Raw genomic sequence first — 15,030 nt, 5'->3', positions numbered from 1 at the left:
CTATGTTCATTGGTTTTGTTTCTTAAAATCCACCTAAAGTGAAATCATATGGTTTTGCCTTTGACTTATTTCACTTAGCCTAATACCCTCTAGTTCTGTTCACATTGTTGCAAATGGCAACATTTCATTCTTTTTGATGGCTGAGTCATATTCCGTTACATACATATACCACACCTTCTCTATCCATTCATCTGTTCATGGACATCTGAGCCCTTTGCATAGTTTGGCTATTGTGGACATTGCTGCTATAAACATTGTGCTACATGTGCCCCTTCGAATCACTATGTTTGTATCTTTGGGTTAAATACCCAGTAGAACAATTCCTGGGTCATAGGATAACTATTTTTAACTTTTTAAGGAAACTTCATACTGTTTTCCAGAGTGACTGCATCAGCTTGCGTTCCCAACAGTGTAAGAGGGTTTCCCTTTCTCTGCATCCTTGCCAACACCTGTTGCTTCCTGACTTGTTAATTTTAGTCATTCTGACTGGTGTGAGGTGGTATCTCATTGTGGTTTTCATTTTTATTTCCCTGATGATAAGTGATGTTGAGCATTTTTTTGGTGTCTGTTAGCTATCTGTATGTCTTTTTTTTTTTTTTTTTTTTAAAGAAATGTCTGTTCGTGTCTTCTGCCCATTTCTTGATTGGATTCTTTGGGGGTTTTTTGGGTGTTGAGTTTAATAAGTTCTTTATAGATTTTAGATACTAGCCCTTTATCCATTATGTCATTTGCAAATATCTTCTCCCATTCTGTAGGTTCTCTTTTAGTTTTGTTGATTGTTTCCTTTGCTGTGCAGAAGGGTTTTTTAAAAAAATTATTTTATTAACATATAATGTATTCTTTGTACAGGTCTATGAATCATCAGGCTTATACACTGTGCAGAAGCTTTTTATCCTGATGAAGTCCCAACAGTTCGTTTTTGCTTTTATTCCCCTTGCCTCCAGAGACATGTCCAGTAAGAAGTTGCTATGGCTGAGGTCAAAGGGACTCCTGCTTGTGTTCTCCTCTAGGATTTTGATGGATTCACATTTAGGTCTTTCATACATTTTTAATTCATTTTCGTGTATAGTATAAGAAAGCGGTCCAGTTTCATAGTTCTGCCTGTGGCTGTCTAATTTTCCCAACACCATTTGTTGAAGAGACTGTCTTCCTTATTACACTGGATATTCTTTCCTGCTCTGTCAAAGATAAGCTGATCATAGAGTTGAGGGTCCATTTCTGGGCTCTGTATTCTGTTGCATTGATCTGTGTGTCTGTTTTTGTGCCAGTACCTTACTGTCTTGATGATGACAGCTTTGTAATACAGCTTGAAGTCTGGAATTGTGATGCCCCCAGCTTTGCTTTTCTTTTTCCACTTTACTTTGCCTATTCAGGGTCTCTTCTGGTTCCATACAAATTTTAGAATTGTTTGTTCTAGCTTTGTGAAAAATGCTGGTGGTATTTTGACAGGGATTATGCTTTTTTTTTTTTTAAGTTTAGCAACTTAATAACTCTTCAGCTTTACTGTAGTTTATTAGAGAGGAGTTTTGTTTCATTCTTTTTTTTTCTATTGTTAAGATATCCATACGGGTATGTTCATTGGCATTTAAGTCACAAGCAAAAGTGAGGAAAACTCTTTATCTTGCAAGTTTGTAGTTATTGCAAGTACAGAGAAACAAGTAGCTCCATCCAGAGCATGTGAACGATCCTATTAAAAATATTAGGAAATTTCTAAATTCTTTGCCTCAAACTCTATTGAAATATAGTCATTGTATCTACTTCCATAAGATTATCTTTTCTATCAAACCGTTATTAATGATGGAATCCAGATTTAAGAGATTCAGTCTTTTAAAAGTTAATTTTTCTTTCTTTTTGCCACATTAGAATTTTCAGGAGAGAGACACTCAACTTTAAAGAATGTTTTGGCAATTCAACTGTAATGGCTATTCCTTTATTTTCTGAAATGACAGTTTCTTCAACAAAAAGAAAGTGAAATTTCTTCTCATCCAAATTTAGAGTGTCATGAAAGTAAACAATATTTTATTTTCTTGCATGGAAATATTGTGCTTGTTCAGTATGTTAAAAATGCATCTGCTATTTAGACCAGGTAATTCTATTATTATTCATTTATTCAACAAAACTTATTGAGCATCTGCTATGTTCTAGGCATTGTGTGAGGCAATAGAAACATAAATAAACAAGACAGATGTGTTCCTTCTCCTTCCAGACCTATAGGCAGGTGCTGGAGACATAATAAACAAGTAAATAAGCATTGATTGCTAATTACCATTAATTTATAAGGAAATCAGTAGTGTACTACTACATCTAAGAAGCAGAAATATAAAATCATAGAAATTTTAATTTGATTCATTTCTCCCCATGTGCCAACGACCATTTAAAAATCCTTATCTTCACTAAATATGTAAGAATTTCTAGGACTGAAGCAGAACACTTTAAGATGATTACAGTTACTACCTCCTGGATGACTCCTTGAGTAAACTTTTCTTAAAATATTTTTTAAAAGATTTTATATATTTATTTGTCAGAGAGAGAGAGAGAGAGCACAAGCAGGCAAAGCGGCAGGCAGAGGCAGAGAGAGAAGCAGGCTCCCCCCTGAGCAAGGAGCCCGATGCGGGACTTGATCCCAAGACCCTGGGATCACGACCTGAGCCAAAGGCAGCAGCTTAACCGACTGAGCCACCCAAGTGTCCCTAAAATATTTCATATAAAATGAGGAGCAGTTGAAATCATTTTATCCAGTTCAGTATTTTACATTTATTTTTTAAAAAGTAATTTCTATACCCAATATGGGGTCAAACTCACCACCCCAAGATCCTCTGACTGGGCCAATCAGGGACCCCCATATTTTATTTACATTTCTAGTGTTACTCTTTGAAAGAGTGTAATTTGCAGTCATACAGATAAGATATTTATATTACATCCATAGTGGACGCTTTATGAATGATTCTAAGAACCGTATTACCAACACAAAAGCAAAAATAGCAATGCAGCCTCTCTGAAAACTCATTTGTGTTAGCTTAATACCATTCATACATTTCTGTGGGTCCTACTTGAGGAAAAAATGAAAAGAAGATACATTATTAAAAACAACAGAGTTATAAGTATCTCCTCCAGGTATAAAAGACAATGTTTCTTTCTTCTGTGTTACTGAGTGTTTCTAGAGGGCAGAAAGGTGTATAAGAAACACAGTAACTTCCTAATACAGTTACATAGAGAAGAACCAAATCAAGCTTCCGATTCCTTAAAAATTAAGTGGACTTTTATTTTAAATATTCATTTATTTATTTGTGTAGAAAGAGAGTAGTAGGGAGGGGCAGAGGGAAAGAAAGTCCCAAGCAGACACCATGCTGAGCACAGAACCTGATGCTGGGCTGGATCTCAAGAACCTGAGATCAAGACCCAAACTGAAACCAGGAGTCAGATGCCTAACTGACTGTGCCACCCAGGCTCTCAATTAAGTGGGCTTTTAAAAATAACCTTTCTCTAGAGGTGCCTGGGTGGCTCAATGGGTTAAGCCTCTGCCTTCAGCTCAGGTCATGATCTCAAGGTCCTGGGATCGAGCCCCACATCAGGCTCTCTGCTCAGCGGGGAGCCTGCTTCCCCCCCCCACCCCCCCACCCCCGCCACCTGCCTCTCTGCCTGTTTGTGATCTCTGTCTGTCAAATAAATAAATAAATACAATCTTTAAAAAAAAAACCCTTTCTCTAATTATAAAAGTACTACCTGTCTATTAGAAATTCAGCAAATGCAGAACAAAAGAAAGAAAATAATCACGTACAGTCTTAACGCTCATTTTTTGAAGCGTTTCCTTCCAGAATTGTTTTATGAACATTCATTCATTCATTCTTAGTGGCTTCATCATTCCAGTACATAATCTACTTGGAGTTAGTTCTCCACTTCTCTCACCTTTAATCATCATATCCACCACTCTCCTTTGGCTTGCTACCATGATTGTACCTTGAACCTTCTCCAAGTCACCGGAGAGTTACTGGGTGTCTTCTAGGAACTGTATCACTTCTGTCCTTCCAGTTGGCTTACTCTACCTCCAGTCCAATGAGCCCATCACTGTTCACTGCCCATTCTCTTCCTTCTGCCTTTGTTTCCCTCCTTTTCCACGTTGGATTTCCTGGGGTAAGATTACAGTCAGCCCCTTGCCACAACTTCAACTCTCTTCCTTCCTCTTCCTTTGTTATACTCACCCACCATAAAACTCTGACCAGAGTTGAGGCAAACCTTTCTGTATCTGTTCCTGACTATCTAACATCCCTGACACTGTTTTAAATGGATGGCAGACATCAAAGGGACACTGAAAACATTTTTTCTCTGTAATACATGGTTATAATATGCCTTTCTGTCTGAGTCAGACAATGAGGTAACCAAGTCATATGTAAAGGTATATGAGATTTTAATAATAAAATCAGTGAGCTCAAATGTATAAACTGATAGAATTATGTACTCTCCAGAGACTGTTTAATCATCCATTTTATTTGTGAAACATTTATAAATAGCAATCATTAACCTGGCTACAATTAAAAGAAAAAAATTCTTCCAGTTAGAGATTTTATCGGGCACATTCTCCAACCAGAGAGAAGTTATATGACAAACCAAATTCAAAAGGTAAGCAACCCTTCCTAATTTAAATTCTTTAAAAAACCTTGACTACTTGGAATTAATGAGCAGCCACCTAAATCTCTGAATCAAAGAAGAAATAAAATATGATATGTTATCTAAAACCTCTAAACATTAATAAAAATGCTGATAGTTGTATATAAAAATATATGACACACAATTGTTAAGGTGTACTCAGAGAATAGTGTATAACTTCAAACCATTTGTAACTGCAAAAGTTGTGATAGGAATAAATCATCCAAACTCAGAAATGACAAAAATAAAACAAAACCCTAGGGGCACCTGGGTGGCTCAGTTGGTTAAGCAACTACCTTTAGCTCAGGTCATGATCCTGGAGTCCCAGGATCAAATCCCGCATCTGGCTCCCTGCTCAGTGGGGAGTCTGCTTCTCCCTCTGACTCTCCACTTCTGGTGCTTTCTCTCTCTCTTTCTCTCATTCTCTCTCTCTCAAATAAATAAAATCTTAAAAAACAAAAACAAAAAACCAAAAAAATCCTAGCAAAACAATTCAAAGAAGATGGGGAGTAGGAATAATCAGAGAGAAAACTGTAATCAATAAATTAGAAAACAATAAAAACCAAAATTTAGGAATTATAAAGAAATTATAAAGAAAAACCCATGCCTGATTTTATTTTTATTTTTATTTTTTTGCATTAATTTACTTTATTTTACTTTATTTTTATTTATTTTATTTTACTTTATTTTTTTATAATTTTTATATTAGTTATATAATTTTTTATATTAGTTATATTAGTCACCATATAGTACATCATTAGTTTTTGATGTAGTGTTCCATGATTCATTGTTTGTGTATAACACCTGGTGCTCCAGGCAATACATGCCCTCCTTAATATGCATCACTGGGCTCACCCATCCCCCACCTCGCTCCCCTCCAAAACTCTCAGTTTGATTCCTGGAGTCCATAGTCTTTCATGGTTCATCTTCCCCTCTGATTGCCCCCCCTTCATTATTCCCTTCCTTCTCTTAATGTCCTCCGTGCTATTCCTTATGTTCCATAAATAAGTGAAACCGTATGATGATTGTCTTTCTCTGTTTGACTTACTTCACTCAGCATAATCTCCTCCAGTTCCAATCTTGTCGATGCAAATGTTGGGTATTCATCTTCTCTGATGGCTGAGTAATAGTCCATTGTATATATGGATCTATAGTCAATTAATCTTCAACAAAGCAGGAAAAAATATCCAATGGAAAGAAGACAGTCTCTTCAATAAATGGTGCTAGGAAAATTGGACAGCTATATACAGAAGGATGAAACTCCACCATTGTCTTACACCATACACAAAGATAAACTCAAAATGGATGAAAGACCTCAATGTGAGACAGGAATCCATCAAAATCCTAGAGGAGAACATAGGCAGTAACCATTTCTTCGACTTCGGCCACGGAAACTTCTTTCAAAACAGATCTCAAAAGGCAAGGGAAACAAAAGTGAAAATGAACTTTTGGGACTTCCTCAAGATAAAAAGCCTTTGCACAGCAAAGAAAACAGTCAACAGAACAAAGAGACAACTCACAGAATAGGAAAAGATATTTGCAAAAGACACTACAGATAAAGGGATGGTATCCAAGATCTATAAAGAACTTCTCAAACTCAACACCCAAAACCCAAAAAATCCAATCAGGAAATGGGTGGAAGACATGAACAGACACTTCCCCAAAGAAGACATACAAATGGCTAACAGACACATGAAAAAAGTGTTCAACATCATTAGCCATCAGGGAAATTCAAATCAAAACCACATTGAGATACCACCTTACACCAGTTAGAATGGCAAAAATTGACAAGACAAGAAACAACAAATGTTGGAGAGGTTGTGGAGAGAGGGGAACCCTCTTACACTGTTGATGGGAATGCAAGTTGGTACAGCCACTTTGGAAAACAGAGTGGATATTCCTCAAAAAGTTAAAAAATAGAGCTACACTATGACTCAGCAATTGTACTACTGGGTATTTACCCCAAAGATAGAGATGGAGTGAAAAGAAGTGCCCTATGCACCCCAGTGTTCATAACAGCAATGTCCACAATAGCCAAACTGTGGAAGGAGCCTAGATGCCCTTCAAGAGATGCATGGATAAAGAAGATGTGGTCAAGATATTCAAGCCTGAAAAAGCAATACAAAATACACATGCCACCTACAACTTTAGATATAACCAGAGATAAGGAAGAGCCAAATTAATTATGAGAAAATGTTATATGGAACCCAACAATAAGACATAAGAAATTCTACAGAAAATGTACTTTCTAGCAAAATACATGTTTCGCAAAACCGGCTTAAAAGACCCTTGTAGCTCTTAACAAACCAATAAGCAAAAAGAAGCAGGAAAGATATTAAAGAGGTAAATAGAGTTTGTGTTAAAGATCTAGGAATGATCACAGAGTTGTTAGCAGTCTTTTTTCCCTTCACCCCAATGAAACCATGACAAAGGAGATGAAAGAGCCTTCTGCATGTGAGGGATTCAATACATTAACCAGTACTTTTAATCTGTGTCCTTGGTAATTTCCTCTCCCATACCATGAGACTAGTGCATCACCTCTCCTCAAAGCCCTTCATGTGTCCCCAACTAATAACTACATAACTCTTTGCTGAAAAGTTCAGCTCTTCACTCATGCTCATGTAAATCAAAAAAGAATCCTTCTTCCTATCTAAGATTAATCTGTCAAGGTGTGCACCATATTCTCTTTCTTTAAGAACTTCACTCTATTGGCCATCCCCTCTGTCTTCTGCTTCCCATCAGCACACATGTCTACTTTAGTAAGTTCCATCCTAGAACTTCCTTGGACATCTGGCTCCAGCTTCTTTCCTCTGGTCTCCTTCACACCTGAACTTCATACATTTGTCTCTACTCACTGCCAGCACATCTTCATCTCCCATTCATTCCTCAAATCTCTCCAGTCTGACTTCTGTCTCCATGACTCTGCTAACACTCCCCTTTAAAGGCCACTGAATGACTTACCTCTTGCAAATCCAGAGGATGCTTCTATATTCATTCTATATGACCTATCAACAAACTTCAAACTAACTGACCCCACTCTCCTACTTGAAACACTGTCCTCTCAGTGGTATGCTGGAGCTGACTCATATGGGCTTACAAGAACTCATTATACAATCTCTTCTTAACTTCATCTTCAGTGATGTCACATTATAGCTTGAAACTGGCCAAGGTAGGAGTATTTACACCACGGAAATCAGCAAATGCTTCAAATAAAATCTCTTCTTCCTGGAGAGCTAGTTATCAAACATTTAGCAGATTATCACTGCTTCAAAAACACCCAGGCTCATGTTATCTCCTCTTTCACTAACCTTGCCAGCCCTTTAGGGGATCTCCTGTAAGTAATCACTAAGTATTCAAGTGCTTTGTTGTTTGATCCTGGATCAATTTTTAAAATCTCTTGTTAGATGATTAAACCCTATGGCTTTAATTTTTATCATGATAAGAATGACCTTAGGCCTGTGACCAATATGGACCAGGCAGGTGAATTGAATTGAATGAGGTAAATTGAAGTTGAATTCAGCTAAGTGACAAAGAAGTAGTCTCCTTTTGAGAAATTATTCCTGGCTTTCCCAAAGCCCAAATAGGCTCTTGAATGCCTAACCATGGGAAATCAAGTGACCATGTGATCTATCTGCGCTGATGAACTAAAGTTATCTGTTCTTCTAAAACATAAAGTTGGGCATGCAAAACAGCCCTCTAGAATTTAGTGCAAGTAGTACCTATGGGGTTGGATGCTGGTGGGTCTTCAAGACACACTCCCTGTGCTTTGTCTCTTGTACTCTTGATGCATTGCTACTTGTCCTTGGAAACATACCTATGGCCTCTTGAGGTATTCTCGATGATCAACTGGTTAAGGAAGAAAAAAATTCAAGTCTAGTTTACATATGGTTCTACATGATGTGCTGGCACTGCCTACAGTGGGCTTTGTAGCACTATACCCCCAGTCAGGAGTGGACATGAAGGAAGCCATGAAGAGGAATCTTCCCAGTTCATCCAGGTGCCTGCTTTGCTAGGGGAAAAGCGTGGCTAGAAGAACAGATCTATTCTGACTCATTATATAGTCACTAAAGGTTTGGCTTAATTTCTACTTTTCAGCTGGGGTGCCTCAAGAGAATTAGACTTGATGTCCTAAAGACATCCGTTTTATGTAATAAATTAGCTTATCTTTTATTTTGTTGTTGTTCTTATGCATCTAGAATTAACTTATCTTATATGCAAGATATGTATGTATCTTGCATATGTATGTTCCATCTTAGGAGAATTAAGAAATCATTTTCTATATAGTTCAATTTTCTTGCAGAGGCCAGAACAAGAAAGGCTGGGGTGAATGGTCAGGAACTTGGAAGGAATTAGACAAGGTGATGTGGGCATAAGTGATATGAATAGACTCAGAATAAGTATTAGTAGGGAGATACTTGTGTCTGTGTAAATACTGCAAAGTCCCCCCACCAAAAAGAATGCTCTCAATAATCGGGTGGATCAGATGACTCATTCTATGGATACCAGTCTACCTCTTTCTCTAGGTACTCCAGTGCTTACACAGTGGCCTTCTGAACAAAGTAGCCATGGGGACAAGGATGAAGGTTTTGCATGGATTCATCAGCGTGGACTTCCTCTCATCAAAACAGATCTCTTTAGGGCCCAACTTGTCAACAGCTGAGACCACTGTTGATCCCCCAATATGAAACATTACCTGACAGGACCAGCCATTTTCATTATACTAGAGCCTTCCCATCATTAAGGGGAAGCAATTTGTCCTCACTGGAGAAATGAGATGCTTATTCTATGAACTTTTCCCCTTATCCGTCATAGTTAATTTTGTGTGTCATCTCGATTAGGCGAAGGGATGCCCAGATTGCTGGTAAAACATTATTTCTGGGTGTGTCTGTGAGGGTGTCTCCCAAAGAGATAAGATCACCCTTGCCAGTGTGGGTGGGCATCATCCAATCTGTTGAGGGCCTGGATAGAACAAAAAGAAGGGGGAAAAGATGATGCACTCTCTGCCTGAGCTGGGACATCCATTTTCTCCCGCCTTTTGTAGCTGCTGTTTTTCTCCAGTCCGGGGTCCAGTAAAGATTGTGTATTACATTCAGTTGTCATAGCTGGTTAGTCTCCTTTATTCTAGAACAGTGCCATCATTCTCTTGCCTTTTTTTTTTTTTTAAGTTTTCATGACATTGATATTTTTAGAGTCCAGCCCAGCTTTTTGAGTTTTTCCCCCCATTTTTATTTTTGTAGACTGTTCCTTAATTTGGATTTGAATTAGATGTAGATTTAACAGTTTTAACAAGAATACTACACTGTACTCTTTCTTGTGATAGTACAGACTCAGGGAATCTTTTCCGATCAATATGTTGGAAACCGTTCCTGTAATTCATCATACTGGTGCTCAGACGGTCCCTCTTATGGCCAGTGGAATCCTTCAGGCTGGCTCCTGTATTTTTTTTGGATACGCTCCCATCAATTTATTGAGCTTTTCTTGCTTTCTGTCACAGTAAAGATATTCCAGGCTCACCTTATACTTTTGCTGCCCTGATCCCCTGGAATAAGCCATTTCTTCAAGGACCTATTTTGTTGTTCTTGTTGTTTGTTTGTTTTAATGGGGAGTGGTTTGGAGAAACCAAAATTTGGGTATTGGTGTGTTCATTGCCAAAGGGATGTCATTTCTTCTTGGGTCTCTCTGTGGATAAAGCTAAGTAATGTATGCGTTAAAAATCGTGAGTTTGTGATACCTTCAGTTCCAAACCTAGGATGCTGCTTTTCCTTCCCTTAGTTCATATTCCTCCTGTTGAAACTGTGGGTTCCCCCAAACCTTCAATATATTTACTCTTTTGTCCAATCCTATAATAGCCACGAAATACTTTCAGAATTGTGCCTATACTCCTACCAACAACAAGCCTACTAAGTAAAATTCATAATTTATTTGCAGTTTTAAAAACTAATATTGTTTTATATCTTTTGTTTAAAAATGTTTTAAATAAACTTGTGTTTAAAAATGTTTTAAATAAACATGACAAAGTGGTTACATTTGTCAATTCTGGATGACAATTTCATGAGCATTCATGAGTATTAGTTGCATTATTCATTCTTTTTAAAACTTTTATTGCAGTACAATGTGATTTTTAAAAAAGTGCATTTTTTTTCTAGGTGAATGGATAGATAAATTCTACTAGTTAATATATGTGTATTTGTGGGGAAAGGTGCTTATGGTAGATACAAAGAAGTAGAATTGGCTTGTAGCTTATGTGTGTTTTAAGATACATTCCTAAATTGTACTTAAAAGTGGCTGTACCAGTTTTTTATCCCACCAGCACTATATGAGAATATCTATTTGCCTATGAGTAAGACAAAACTTTTTATTAAGTAGCTTTTTTTTTGCCAGTTGAATAGATGAACTATCAGTGTCCCATTGCATTGCTCCTAGTTCTCTTAGTAGAAGCAATTTTTTATTCAGTTATTGGCTATTTGAGTGTCATCTCATGTGAATTGCCTGTCTATTTATTCCCCTGTTTTTTAATAGATTGTTAATCTTTTTCTTTCCCATATTTTAGAGTTATCTGTAGCTTCATTTTACTATTATCCAGCTTAACATAATGATGTTGGTTAGGAGGTCAGACTGTAGCGTTAAACAGTAAGCACTTGTTCTGGCATTTGTTTATATAAAAATAGTCTTACAGGGTTTTCCCTATTATAAAAGTGAGTGCATGTTTATTTAAAAAAAAAAAAACTTTAGGAAATTGAGATACTCCGGAAGGAGAAAATGAAAATTACTTTTAATGTCATCACCCAGATACAGTACCATTAATATTTTAGTGTGTATCCCTCTAATCTTTTTTCCCCTCTGCATACCATTTATTAAATTTATTTCCCTTTTTTACCTCTGCACACCATTTATTAGATTTCTTTTCCCATGAATTTGTGACTTTATTTCTAACATGTGCTGATTTTTTGAAATGGGGGAATCTGTTTTTGAGCTGTTCTTACCACTGTTTTTATTTGTCTGTGTGGTGATGTGTCTGTTTCACTTAAATTGGAGAAGCTTTATGATACACTGTGCTCTCTGCAGAGCCAGCCCTCCCTCCACCCGTCAGTGCTTTCCTGGAGGCTACATCAGGTAGCCTGTGTCGTTCTGAGGTGTGAGCTGTGACTACAGACACTGCTCAATTTAAAATGCATTAAAAATTTGAACAGAAAAGGACTCAGCATAAAACAACTTTTTGTTTTGGCGTCATTTTTTCTGTAACAAATGAGATCAGATCTACAAATGTCCGCTGTAGATTCTGGAGAAAGATCGTGAAGTTATTAGTGAGCAACTCTGGGAAATGGAAATTGATTGCCCTTTTCCCATTTTTAATTTAATGTGTGTAAAATGCTCTTAATAGCTTTTCTTGATTCTTCTGTTCTTCCTTCCTTTCAGGAGCCTTTCATAGGCTCACTCAAGAGTTCTAACCCCTAATTCTTTTTTCTCGTAAGGCCTTAGATTCCTCACTCCCCCCACTCCCAATCTCCATCCAAGGGCTTTTAGGATCCTGACTCTAGATGTTGAAGAGTGAACTACTGCATGGGAGACGAGGGCAAATTTCCTAAAATTCCCACCTGTAGCTCTGAAAATAAGGAAATAAGGGATATCAATATTGCAAGTGGGGGTGCCTGGGTGGCTCAGTCAGTTGGGCGTCTGACTCTTATTTCAGCTCAGGTCATGATCTCAGAATCCTAAGATTGAGCCCAGTGGCAGGCTCTATGCCCAGCAGGGAGTCTGCTTGGAGATTCTCTCTCTGCCTCTCCCTCTGTGCACCCCCCCACCCCTGTGAGCACATGCACATGCACACATACACACTCTCTCTCTATGTATATATATATAATATAATAAATAAATATTTTTAAAAATACTGCAGGTGATCTTCCACAACCCTGAGGTCATTGTCTTCAGCCCAGTCCTTCTGCATCTCTTCCTGTTGGTCAGTGGGGCACTGGGACTCTCTTGCCCTGACTCACCAGAGTGGACCATTAACTTTCCAGAAGTTTTGCAAGCTGGTTGTTAAATAGTCATTATTAAAAATTAAATTACAGAAACTTATAATTTATTATATTAAAAAAACCAAAGATAATCCTCAAAACTCACCACTTCTTCATTATTCTACTGCATTTTACTGGTATTTATGCTGTTGAGATTATTTGTGCCTATTGCATCTGTAGGTAGAAATGCTATCTACTCATGTCCTACTGTGCATCTTTGCTCAACTCTGTTCAGTGGCTTCTCTTGGTAGCTTTAAATTGGTCAGTATTTACACCACTAACATTGGAAAACACTACGCATATCAGGGTTTGATTTGTTGCCTTGTTGAGTGTGCTGGAGAAAATGTTAATAATGTAGGCTAAACTAAATTTATAAGTGTATCATTTCAATAGCCTTAATATTCTGAATAGTCCTCCAAGTTAAGTAAATATTCCTCCAGTATTTGAAAAAGATGATTTGATTCAGCCAAGAATTTGCTTACATCATTGACTAGCAAATGGCATTCCCACAAAAATCTTTGTTAATTTTCCTCTTACTCCTAACATAAATAAAAATATCAGCCAACATTCACGCCAGGAACTATACTCACTCATCAGTCACAATGCTGGGTTAGCTTGGACATAAGAATTTGCCAAAAATCACCTACAGCATTCTTTGGGAATTAATTACATACATACAGTTTATAATAAAGAATACAGTATATTTTATTATCATTTTGTAAACTGTGGGATATACATCAGCAAAATTTGTAATAAATTTATGTACATATGTATCCATGTACTTTTTTTTTTTTTTTTTGGAGAGCTGGTGGTGAAACTTTTACCAGCACACCACTGATCAGAGGTGACAAACATCCAGCCCCAAGCTTAAGGGGATCACTGACACACAGTGTTCCTGAAGTCAACAAACAAACAAAGAGGCAAAATAGTGTGCCAACATTTACAAATTGTGAGATTTCACACAAAAACCTGGAATTCCTAATTTTTTTGAAGGATGGAATCTGGCCCCATTGTATCCTCCCACAGAGACATTCAGCTAGAACTGAGCTGCTGTGGACACTTCAGGTGGGGTATGTACTCTCAGTTTGCCACTTATTACCACTGCCTCCTGCTGCTCCCCTCCCCAACCCTCACCCTCTGCTGAGCACTGAGTGCCATTTTCCCCATGTATGTGCTGTGGATTTTTCTCTGTTCCTTATTTATCCTCTGTCAGTGCAACCTGAACCGCATTTTCAGGCCAGAAATAAATCAGGCAAGCTTGATTTATTACTAAATTAACTTTCCTTGTCTATTGATTTAAGCCCCATTGTTCTATAATTATTTCTTACAAGAATCACTTACAACATCTGTGAAAGGGCTTTGAAACTATTCAAACCCACCAAATGGAAGATAATGCATCTTAAGGTACTCATTATTTCTAAATCATTTAATTTTATACTTTATTAATAAAAATCCATTAAAATTCAGTTTTTTGTATTTTCAGTAACTAACGATAGTAAATATATTTATTTTTTGTCCTTTCACTTATATTCTTCTTGCTTTCCTTTTTCCAAATCCTTTTTTTTCCCCTTGTCTTTTTCTCTCACTTTAAACTTACCTCTCAAATACAATATCAGTAATGAGGTCATTGCATTATTCTATTAAAAGTCATACTTTGATCTTAATTTTGGCCTGATTTAAACACTGACATTATGGACTCATGCTAATTAGCCTGAATGGCCAAATCCCCCACCAATTAAGCAAATGTCAATATTTCAGGTTATTTCAGTTACCCTATGTTAAGAGTAAGAGAAAAACGTGTTGATTGTGATCTGAAATCATCAACCCCAAGACATCCTGTTACTTTATAATAAAATTATTTCTTACCATTATGACATTATAAATGCAATTATGTTTCTAGTTCCTTGCACTCTAAGTTTGGTCATTTTGTATCATAATTGCCATGGATTCTTTACATTGTATCTCAGTGGTAAATTGAGTCTGTGAAGAAAATTTTTCTTGGTACACTGAGGTCAGTTTCCTTTTTATTTTTTTTAATATGTTGCCTTGGTTCCTTTTGTCATAATACCTAAGACCACTTTGTGTCAATCATGTCATATAACGTGTCTTAACTTTATAGTTAAACATCCGAATGGACTGAGCCCTAAAAGTTCTTTGGTTAATTTTCTTTTAGTCATATGAGCATCTTTTCCCATAAGAATAACATTATAAATGATTATTAGATTCCCAGTCTAGTCCCTGGTGGTGTTAAATGCAGTTCTAATGGTATTAATCCAAATGCTTATTTCTGGAGCAGGAGGAGGAAGAGGAGGGTGAGGATGAGGAAAATGGGAGAAGAAAGGTGAAGTGGTATGGTGGGGGCAAAGAAGTC

The sequence above is a fragment of the Martes martes genome (assembly GCF_963455335.1).
Source record: "Martes martes genome assembly, chromosome: 1".
In the NCBI taxonomy this organism is placed as follows: Eukaryota; Metazoa; Chordata; class Mammalia; order Carnivora; family Mustelidae; genus Martes; species Martes martes.
This window is presented reverse-complemented; position numbering follows the sequence as displayed.